This window comes from Ahaetulla prasina, chromosome 10 (assembly GCF_028640845.1).
Source record: "Ahaetulla prasina isolate Xishuangbanna chromosome 10, ASM2864084v1, whole genome shotgun sequence".
In the NCBI taxonomy this organism is placed as follows: domain Eukaryota; kingdom Metazoa; phylum Chordata; class Lepidosauria; order Squamata; family Colubridae; genus Ahaetulla; species Ahaetulla prasina.
In genome coordinates, this window is record NC_080548.1 from 16,274,079 (window position 1) to 16,284,751 (window position 10,673).

The following is a 10,673-nucleotide window of genomic DNA, read 5'->3' on the forward strand; positions in this document are numbered from 1 at the left end:
TTCTTCTTTTTTCTTCCTTCTTCCCTCCCTCCCTCCTTTCTCTACTTCCTTTCTTTTTCTCTCCTCTCCTCTCTTCTCCTCTCCTCTCCTTTCCTTCTTTATCTATTTACTTCCTTCCCTTCCCTTCTTCTTTTTTCTTCCTTCTTCCCTCCCTCCTTTCGTTCTCCTTCCTTCCTTTCCTTTCCTCTCCTCTCCTTTCATCTCCTTTCCTTTCCTTCTTTATCCATTTACTTACTTCCCTCCCTCCCCTCCCCTCCTCTTTATCCATTTACTTCCTTCCCTTCCGTTCCTCCTTTCTCTTCCTTCTTCCCTCCCTCCCTTCCTCTCTCCCTCCTTAGGCTCTCCTTCCTTCCTTCCTTCCTTCCTTCCTTCCTTCCTTCCTTCCTTCCTTCTTTCCTTCCTTCCTTCCTTCCTTCCTTCCTCTCTCCCTCCCTCCCCTTCCCTTCCCTTCCCTTCCCTTTCTCCTTCCTTAAGCCCCTTCCAGCTTTGACGAGTTTCCTACTTCCAAATAGTGAGAAAATATACTGCTAGTTTTCAGCAATCAGAGGGGGTTTGAAGACTGCAAAAAAAAGGGTGGGTGGGTTAGGAGTTGCCTTAGCTGAGAGAGGGGGGTTCACATCTGCTCCAAGTTGACACTGTCCAGAAAATGCAAATAACAGAAAGCTAGGAAAATCGCCATGTATGGAAGTCTCAGCTGAGAACAACGTTTAAAGCTCACAATTAAGAAAGACCCTCCAGAGCCAGCCAAGCACCACAGAGGGGCAGCACATTTGTTCCTATAAACATGGATCTGTTCTGATCAACTGCAAGGCAATGTTAGAACAGTAACAGAGTTGGAAGGAACCTTGGAGGTCATCTAGTCCAACCCCCTGCTCACGCAGGAGACATGCACTAGGGATTCAAACCGCTGAACTGCTGACCTTTCTGATCGACAAGCTCAGCGTCTTAGCCACTGAGCCACCTAGTCAGGCATATGAAACAAATGGATGAATGCAAGTAAGGAAAGTCGAAAGGAACTTATTGCCCTGCCAATTACAAATCCTAGCTTTCTAATAAGACTTACATGGTTTCTCATTATGATGGCCAGGCAGTTTGACTATTTTCTAAACAAATCTATAATACAGATTGGTAGTCCTCAAAACAAGGAATTAAATAAGGTTTCAAACACACCATTGTCGTTTTGGCCATTGGTTTTTTTTTCCCCCTTACCTCTTGGATTTTACTATATTTTAAATAATTCAAGGATTTGTAGGCCATCTGTTAGTAAAATTTTCAGCGTAGCTAAGCCAAATGTGGCAAGGCAGAAAACAAATGTAAAACATACAAAGTATAGAAAATATGTGAAACAAACATGCACATATACAAAGAGTTGCTCAGAATAAACCATAAACAGGTATCCATTCTGCTAAAACAAAACCTAAAGTAAAGGTAAAGGTTCCCGTGGCACATATGTGCTAGTCGTTCCCAACTCTAGGGGGTGGTGCTCATCTCTGTTTCAAAGCCGAAGAGCCAGCGCTGTCAGAAGACGTCTCCGTGGTCATGTGGCTGGCATGACTCAACGCCAAAAGCGCATGGAACACTGTTACCTTCCCACTAAAGGTGGTCCCTATTTTTCTACTTGCATTTTTTATGTGCTTTCGAACTGCTAGGTTGGCAGAAGCTGGGACAAGAAACGGGAGCTCGCCCTGTTATGCGGCATTAGGGATTTCAACCACTGAACTGCCAACCTTTCAATCAACAAACTCAGCATCTTAGCCACTGAGCTACTGTGTCTCTTGAGGACTACCTGTATTCTAAATGCAGGAGTAGCCAACATGATGACATTCACAATAACATGCGGTGCCCAAACTAATATATTACTGCATTTTTATGATTTATAACAACCTTCCCAAACTGTAAATTGGGATCCCTCCTGACAGCTCAGAAGGAACTTAGAGAAGGCTACAATTATTTTTATAACCTGATCAGGCTTGTATGGACAAAATAGCAGAACTGTCAAAACTCGGCCAGGGTTTGGCCCATTTTCCAAGCCAAATACAATTCCACAAAGTTTGATTCCTTCTGTGCTGCACAGTGGACAAACGATTAGATAAGAGGCAACTGAGCCCACAGAAGTATTGGGGGTGTAGCGAACATCTCAGAAGGGACCCTCCTTATTTTGGGGGAGACCGTAGTGAGAACGGGAGCGATGTATTTGCAAGGGTTGATGCCAGCCTTATGAGATAATCCAGATAAGAGGCACACCCAGAATTAACCTGCTCTAATTTTATTGTATTGGGCCTCTGGTGGCTCAACAGATTAATGCAGTCTGTTATTAACAGCAGCTGCTTGCAATGCAGGTTCAAGTCCCACCAGGCCCAAGGTTGACTCAGCCTTCCATCCTTTATAAGGTAGGTAAAATGAGGACCCAGATTGTTGGGGGCAATAAATTGACTTTGTATATAATATACAAATGGATGAAGATTATTGCTTGACATAGTGTAAGCCACCCTGAGTCTTCGGAGAAGGGCGGGATATAAATGCAAATTAAAAAAAAATTGTGAGTTACATCAATAGAACCTTATAAAATATTCAGTAGTCCTCACTTTACAACAGTTTCTTTAGTGACTGCTCAAAGTTACAACGGCACTGAAAAATGTACCTTATGACCGTTGGCAGAACAAAACCTACTGGCTGCTAAATAAGGAGTCTGGGGAAAGACATTTCCAGAAAAATTTCAACTCAGTCCTGTGGACAACAGGATGCAGTAATCTAGTCCAGTTATGGAAACACTTCGTAAGTGTGATGAGGTGGAATTTCAGCTACATTCTGCAGTGGTCAGAATTCCTGAGAATTCTGAAGAGAGTCCGGACTTCAGAAAAGAGTGAGAAGAGAAAAGGTCTTCCTTTCCTGGGAGAAGAAATGGGACACTTGCTCCCTGGCTTGGAAAGGTTTTACTGTTGTTTTTTTCATGTGCTTATAAACCGTTGCAGAAATGAGACCACAATAGTATCTTGGGGGTTTGTTCCTCCAAAGATGGATGATACTTGGCACAGGTGAGTTAGCAAGCAAATGCATGATGAATCTGCTTGGGCCAAACAGGTTCCACCGCATGGAAGCCACTGCTTTTATTTTACTTATATAGCTCAATAATACAGCAACTCTTTCTTCCTCCTATTTCCCCCACAAACAACAACCCTTTGAAGTTGAGTTGGATCGAGAGAGCGACTGGCCCAACATCATCCAGCCACCTTTCCTGTCAAGGATGGGACTAGAATTCACAGTCTCCTGGTGATTGGCCCAAAGTCACCTAGTTGGCTTTCATGGCTAAAGCTAGACAAGAAACTCAGTTTCCTGGTTTCCAGCACATGAAACTGGCTCTCTTCTGAGTTTCCAGAAGCACTTTTGGGTCTTGCACCATTCCCAGACAAGACATCAATCTCTCGCTAATCTCAAATCAGAAATCAAATATCAGTGGCATTTGGGAGATACCGCCTTGCAAGTTAAGCACTCTCATGCACCAGCAATACAAAATCTCCAATCGATTGACAGATAGGGCAGTGAGGGTTTTCTGAATCCTCCAAATGGCTTCAAAAGAAGCCAGGGAATTTGTGTTTTTCCACCAGCCCACCCCCATCCAAAGAATGGAGCAAAAAGGCATAATGGGGGCACTATGGGTGACATTTTTTCATTCTCCGATCTGGTGGGCAGAGGAGAGAGTTAACTACTCTAGGGAGCAGTTTGCATGGCCTGGTTAACCAGCGGTAGTTGGTTAATTTAACTTACTGTAGCCCTGGAGTTCTCTCAAGCTAAAACTAGCACACCCATGGGTCAAATACAGGTAGCCCTCTTTTAATGTCCACAATTTGGACTAACAGCTTGGTTGTTAAGCAAAGCAGTTGCTAAGTGAAACTGCAACAGTGCCAATAATCTTACTTCAGCTTTCCTTTCCTTTGTTGTTGTTGTTAGTTGCGAAGTTGTGTCCGACCCATCGTGACCCCATGGACAACGTTCCTCCAGGCCTTCCTGTCCTCTACCATCCTCTGGACTCCATTTAAGCTCACGCCAACTGTTTCAGGGACTCCATCCAACCACCTCGTTCTCTGTCGTCCCCTTCTTCTTTTGCCCTCAATCTTTCCCAGCATTAGGCTCTTCTCCAGTGAGTCCTCCTTTCTCATTAGGTGGCCAAAGTATTTGAGTTTCATCTTCAGGATCTGGCCTTCTAAAGAGCAGTCAGGGTTGATCTCCTCTAGGACTGACTGGTTTGTTGGCCTTGCAGTCCAAAGGACTCGCAGGAGTCTTCTCCAGCACCAGAGTTCAAAGGCTTCAATTCTTTGCTTTACACACTTGCAAAAGATATATATATATATATATATATAATTTGCTCCCAGAAGCACGAAGCTGAAGCCTGAAGATGACGAATGAGACTTCGTCGAAACGTCGCCAAGACACTTCCAATTTTACGCGGGAGAAAACCCGAATAACCAAAGACCTACATATATATATATATATATATAAGGGCATTGGTCACAGTCATTTTTTTCATCACTGTCCTAACTGTGCACAGTTGCTAAATGAAGGGTTACCTGTACTGGGGATACTTAATTTAACTTACCCCAAGTGCTCATGTCGGTTCTCCTTGACTTTGTTGAGCATGTCACCTGAACAGGATTGTCTAGTTTGCCAGTGAAGTGAGCAAAAAGAAGCATCCAGATCTCTCTATTTTAGGCCACGTTATGGGGTTCTTGGAGCGAGCCAGACAGAACTCGATGAACAAGTCGAGCATCTGATTTTTCTCAAAGAGGCTCAAGGCCCTCCCAAGATCCCGGCAGCAAAGATCTTGACCCAAAGGAAAGGGAGGGACTGAAGCGAAGGCCAGAGAGCTGTACAAGCAACATCCTGCAGCTCTCTTGATGGAGCTCTGGACTTTGCCTGGAATTGCGAAGGGAGATCATGTTGGCCAGGGCCACAGGAATGCTTGCCAAAGTTCCTGGTGAGTATAGCTTATGCACATGTGCGCATGTGTTGGGTTTGTTTTTTTTTAAAGTATTTTAACTACTTTGGCTCCTTTACATAGCTTGCAAATTGCTGATGGCTCTCTTTGGCTAGCTTTAGGAGGGGGCTTCTGCTGTTGATTTTTTGGCAAGGAGTCGTACAGGGAGGCTGGAGAAAGGAAGGGGGGAAACCACCTTGTGATAAGCCCACTCTTATTAGATGCCTCAGCCTCTAATAACGAGCTATGGGCTAACAACAATGGGCTAAACCAGGGGTGTCAGAAACTCAAAGCCCGGGAGCCAGATCCGGGCTGCGGGGTGCTTATATCTGGCCCACGGAGCCGCCATGGAAACCGCAAAGGACCGGCCCACGGTGCCACTGTCAATGAAAACAAGGCTCGGGAGGGCTGTGGGTGGCCCACCTGAGCTCCATTTTCACTGGTTGCAGGAAGCCATCGCAGCCAAAAACGGAGTCCGGGAGCCCGTTTTTGCTGGCAAAGTGCTTGGCCCACCACAGGTGTCCCCTGACACGAGTGACGTTGAGCTGGCCACGCCCACCCTGGCCATGCTTACTCCACACACACACACACACACACACCCAACGTCAAACACAACCCTGATGTGGCTCTCAATGAAATCGCGTTCAACACCCCTGAGCTGAACCCTCGGAGCTAAACTCTCCTCCCAACCAGTGCCTAAGCAGACGAAATGGATGTATAAAAGGCACAGGAGCCAGGAAAAGCTGAGAAAGTCACATTCCTCCCTCCGGCGCTAGAAGTCAGAAAACCTGGGTCTAAATAGGTGTACTTCTACATCTTCCCGCACAAGTCTTGAGTTCTTTAAGGAACCAAGCAGGTTAGGATCACCTAGGAGAAGGGTCCCCTTGTCCCCAAAACCTTTAACCTAACAAAAATGGATCCTCCCCCTAAAGGATGGGTTTCGCTTACCTTCGCTACCGGGTTGCTCGCTTCTGCGCATGCACAGATCATATTTGATGATGGCCGGGCGGGTAGGCAGAGCCTCCCGCTGCTGCTGTTACCGATTTGCTCGAATCAGGGCAAACCAGTAGCAACCCACCATTGCTCCCCCTTCTTTTTTTCCTAAGGCTGAGACTGTCCTTTCTGACCTCTTTCTCTCTTTTTCTCTTTTATAAGTGTTAAACTGGTTTATGCCTGACAGGCATGTCAACAACCATTAGGTAAATGGGGTTTCTGTGCCCAAAGGCAGTACACCTTTGAATACCAGAGGGCGAGGACCATCAAGAGGGGAAGGCTGACCCGTTCATCCTCTTCATGGGAGCCAAAAATATCTGATAGGCTTCTGCTATTGTCATATAAGCTGAGTGTCCAAACTTGGCGACTATAAAATTTGTGGACATCAACTCTCGGAATTCCTCAACCAGCATGGATGGACACCCTTGAGCTACGGTATATATCGCACAAGTTATACATCTTGTGGAAATCAGAAAGAAGAACACTCAGGGTATCTTGGATGTTGACCAGTGGTGAAATCCAATTTTTTTTTACTATCGGTTCTGTGGGCATGGCTTGGTGGACATGGTGTGGCTTGGTGGGAGTGGCTTGGTAGGCGTGGCAGGGGAAGCATACTGCAAAATCCCCATTCCCACTCCACTCTGGGGCCAGCCAGAGGTGGTATTTGCCGGTTCTCCGAACTACTCAAAATTTCCGCTACCGGTTCTGCAGAACCTGTCAGAACCTGCTGGATTTCACCCCTGATGTTGACCCATGGCATCCTTCCATAGTTTGGTGTCCTTCGGAGAGTAGTTAAGGAAATTTCGTGGTCATAATTCCTAGCTAGTTTAGTGTACCCCTCTGAAGGGCCCCGAGATGAAAACCGTGGTCTGATTCCCACAACAAACTAAGGCGTAAGATGATTGGTTCCGTTTTGGTTCAGCATTCTGCGTGAAGCCAACCGATTGCGGCCTTTTCAGCTCCCTAAATTGGTTTGGTTGGAAAATGTGGCTTAGTACAATGTACGAATCCAGGCTACGTCAGCAAGAACACAAGTCTGTGCCTGTGCCCATGTCCTCAGCACTGCATGGATGCGATCTGCAGCCATGAACTCATCAAGGGAGTGCAAGAAGTCCAACAAACGTTGCAAAGCTTCTCTGTTTTTCTCCCCCTTTCTTAGGTCGACACAACAACAGCATAAACACCAAGACCATGAATCATTCGCACACAAGGCTCGGCTTCATTTTAGCTATCTACAGTCATGGTTCCTTCATGGAGTCTTCCCCTGTTCCTCGTAAGAGAGAAATGCAGACTTGCATATTTGCAGAGGAATCTTCTAATATTCAGAACGAGAATGAAAGACACACAGAAGGCCCTCCGCTGATCATCTGCAACCTGTCAGTCAGCCATCACTTTGTGTGTGCCCATAAACTGCTCCATTAGTTTTTCTAATTGAGGAGAACACAGCTGCTGGGTGGTGGTAACATGGCTTAATCACTTACTCTGCATCGGAGGGCAGATTCCCAAAATATTCCAGTGTTGCAGCAAAGGGAAGGGGAAGAACTTCACCACACACATAATGGATGGGTGCAAGCCAAAGGGGAACAGAACCAGGGGTGAAATCCAGCAGGTCCTGACAGGTTCTGGAGAACCGGTGGTGGAAATTTTGGGTAGTTTGGAGAACCGGCAAATACCACCTCTGGCTAGCTCCTGAATGGGAGGGAGTGGGGAGTTTGCATTATCCTTCTTCTGGAGTGGGGTGGGAATGGAGATTTTGCAATATGCTTCCCCCACGAGTGGGGAGGGAATGAGGACTTTGCAGTAGCCTTCCCCTGCCACGCCCACCAAGCCACACCACGCCCGCCAAGCTACACCCACAGAACCGACAGTTAAAAAAAAATTGAATTTCACCACTGAACAGACCCCTGCCCTGCAAAACGTGGATCTGTGGTTTGCATTGGAAATCAATAATTTGATCTGGAATGCTGCAGTCAGGATACATCATGAAAAGCAGCCAAAATGGATTTGGGTTTTCTGCCTTAGGTATTCAAAATGTGCTGGGCTGTCACGGCCCAGATGTGAAGGCCCATCAGTGCATGCCTCTGGATTCAGATTATTTTGCAATGCATAATGCATGATAAGGGTATCTACGTCCTGAGATCTGATTGCTGTATAAAGCGTTGTGAAAAAGAGTCAATCTAGGCTTTCCAATATGAAAACTTTAGGGGTGTTAGGACAATAACTCCTTGAATTGTTATCTGGGATGACCTTTCGGAGTTTCTAAAAGGTGTATTCCCAACTCATCTTCAGGATCAATTAAAAGATTACTGTGTTTCCCCGAAAATAAGACCCAGTCTTATGTCACAAACAATTCCTGAAAACATTTTCCAGTTGAGGGGTGCTCGGTGGTCTCTTAACTTCGTTGTTTTCTTGCAAACGTTTCATCACTCAGCACCGATGAAGTTACCTGGTTTGGGTGATGAAACATCTTCAAGAAAACAATCAAGCTCAGAGAGCACCAAGGATCCCTCAACTGGAAAACGTCTTCAACCACTGTTTGTGACATGCTGATCTTTAATTTGGCCCTCAAGATGGCTCTTCATTTCAACCCTGAACTACAAATTCTCCTTTATTGGCATTTTCCAGTTTTCATTAGTCCTTCGGAAGAAACCTACTTATTTGTTCAAAATCACCTTCACCTGCCATTTCAACGGTCATAGGGCCATACGTGAACTGTGTTTCACACATTTATTGGCTCAATAAATAAATTTAGGGTTTCCCCCATGGAAATGACGACATCACCCTACCTCTGTAAGAGGGAAACAAATCCACCAACAACAAAAAATCAAGAATCCAAAGTCAGTCAGTTCTTTAGGATAGTCAACAACCAACATTCCAACGTTGAATGTTGAATCTTCCCAAAGAAGATGGGAATTAAAGCTAAGAAGCCAAACAGTTCTGGAAAAAAAAAGGTGAGGAGGTATAAATTTATATCACCTAAAAAATAAGTAGAAACGACCCCTAGTTGTGGCCCCAGGTTTCAAAACACGGAGTTTAAAACTGAAGGACACAGACTTGGCTGGAAATGTATTAACTGCCATCAAAACACATTAATGAAGCTACAAATCCTTAACTCTGTGAATTGGCTCAGGAGATCAAGGGATACAGCAGGATGAATAAATTAAACTCCAATTCACGTGTAAGAGGGAGAAAATGTCATTTTAAAATGCAGGGGAGAGGCCTGTGTATAGAAGCAAAAAGGAAAAAAAACCCAGGCTGCACAAGGTCCATAATACTCTAAACTCACTTGTGCCAGTATGTACTACTAATTAAAACATTGGGGGAGGGGAGAGTTGATTAAAAGTTACCCAGTCACTATCTTAGAGAGAGAGAGAGAGAGAGAGATGACATCATATTTAGCCTTGGGAGCACCGGATACCAGAAAATGTCAGTGTACTATAAGCTATATGAGAGTCTCTTCTATCTCTTCATGATTAAAAATGCTTAAGAACTGAGTTAGTCTAAAGTCTAGCATGGTGTTCCAAGATAAAGTGACTCTGGACTCACTTTCAGCATTTTTTTATAACTACAACAAGACGCAAGGATGGGAGGGGGAAAAAAAGCTGCGGTTTTTGTGAAGCACATCTATAGTTTCAAAGTTTACTTAGGTTTTAATCAGTTTTGCCTCGAGGACCATCCTTCGGAAAAGGTCAAAGGAACAGAGACAGAATTCTCTATTCTTCATGCGTACCTTTTGGAAGAGCAATGGAATCTTAAGGATTCAGAGGTGGAATGGATAGAACCAGGGGTGAAAGGCTCCCGGTTCGGACCGGATCGGCCGATCCGGTAGCGATGGCAGCGGGTGGTTCGGAGGGCCTCTGGTGGCTCAACAGGCTAATGCAGCCTGTTATTAACAGCAACTGCTTGCAATATTGCAGGTTCAAGTCCCACCAGGCCCAAGGTTGACTCAGCCTTCCATCCTTTATAAGGTAGGTAAAATGAGGACCCAGATTGTTGGGGGGCAATAAGTTGACTTTGTATATAGTATACAAAATGGATGAAGACTATTGCCTGACATAATGTAAGCCGCCCTGAGTCTTTGGAGAAGGGCGGGATATAAATGCAAATAAAATAAAAAATAAAAATAAAAACCAATAGCAAAAATCCCTGCTCCCACCCCCATGCCCAGCTGAGCCACGCGATCAGCCGAAGAGGTTGTAAAAAAATGCTTTTAAAGGGTTAAAACAAGGTTCTGCCGATCCTGGCTGAGGTGCTTGATCGTCAGAGGCTTTTTTTGTTTACTGTTAAAAGCATTTTTTAAAAGGTAAAAAAGCTGAAGCCTCCTAGGCAAAAAATGGAGGGTGTAGGCAAAAAATGGGGGGGTTCATTTGGGAGAGAGAGAGAGAGAGAGGGAAGGAGGGAGGAAGGAAGAAAGGAAGGAAGGAAGGAAGGAAGGAAGGAAGGAAGGAAGGAAGGAAGAAAAGAAAGAAAGAAAGAAAGAAAGAAAGAAAGAGGGAGGGAGGGAGGGAGGGAGGGAGGGAGAGAAAAGAAGAGGAAGGAAGGACTACGAACCTGCACTAGACGCAGCTTCAGAGGATAATCCAGGGCTGGAAGGGACCTGGAGGTCATCTAGAGATCATCTAGTCATCTAGTCACACCCACACCCACACCAAGCCACGCCCACAGAACCGGTAGGAAAGAAATTTAGATTTCACCACTGGCTAGAACG

General features: G+C 45.2%; 1 protein-coding gene across 6 annotated transcripts in view; it reads right to left on the reverse strand.

Annotated features, from left to right (window-relative positions):
* The window catches only part of AHDC1 (AT-hook DNA binding motif containing 1), a 314,317-nt gene that overhangs the window by 103,002 nt on the left and 200,642 nt on the right, over nucleotides 1-10,673 (reverse strand). The window lies entirely within an intron of this gene.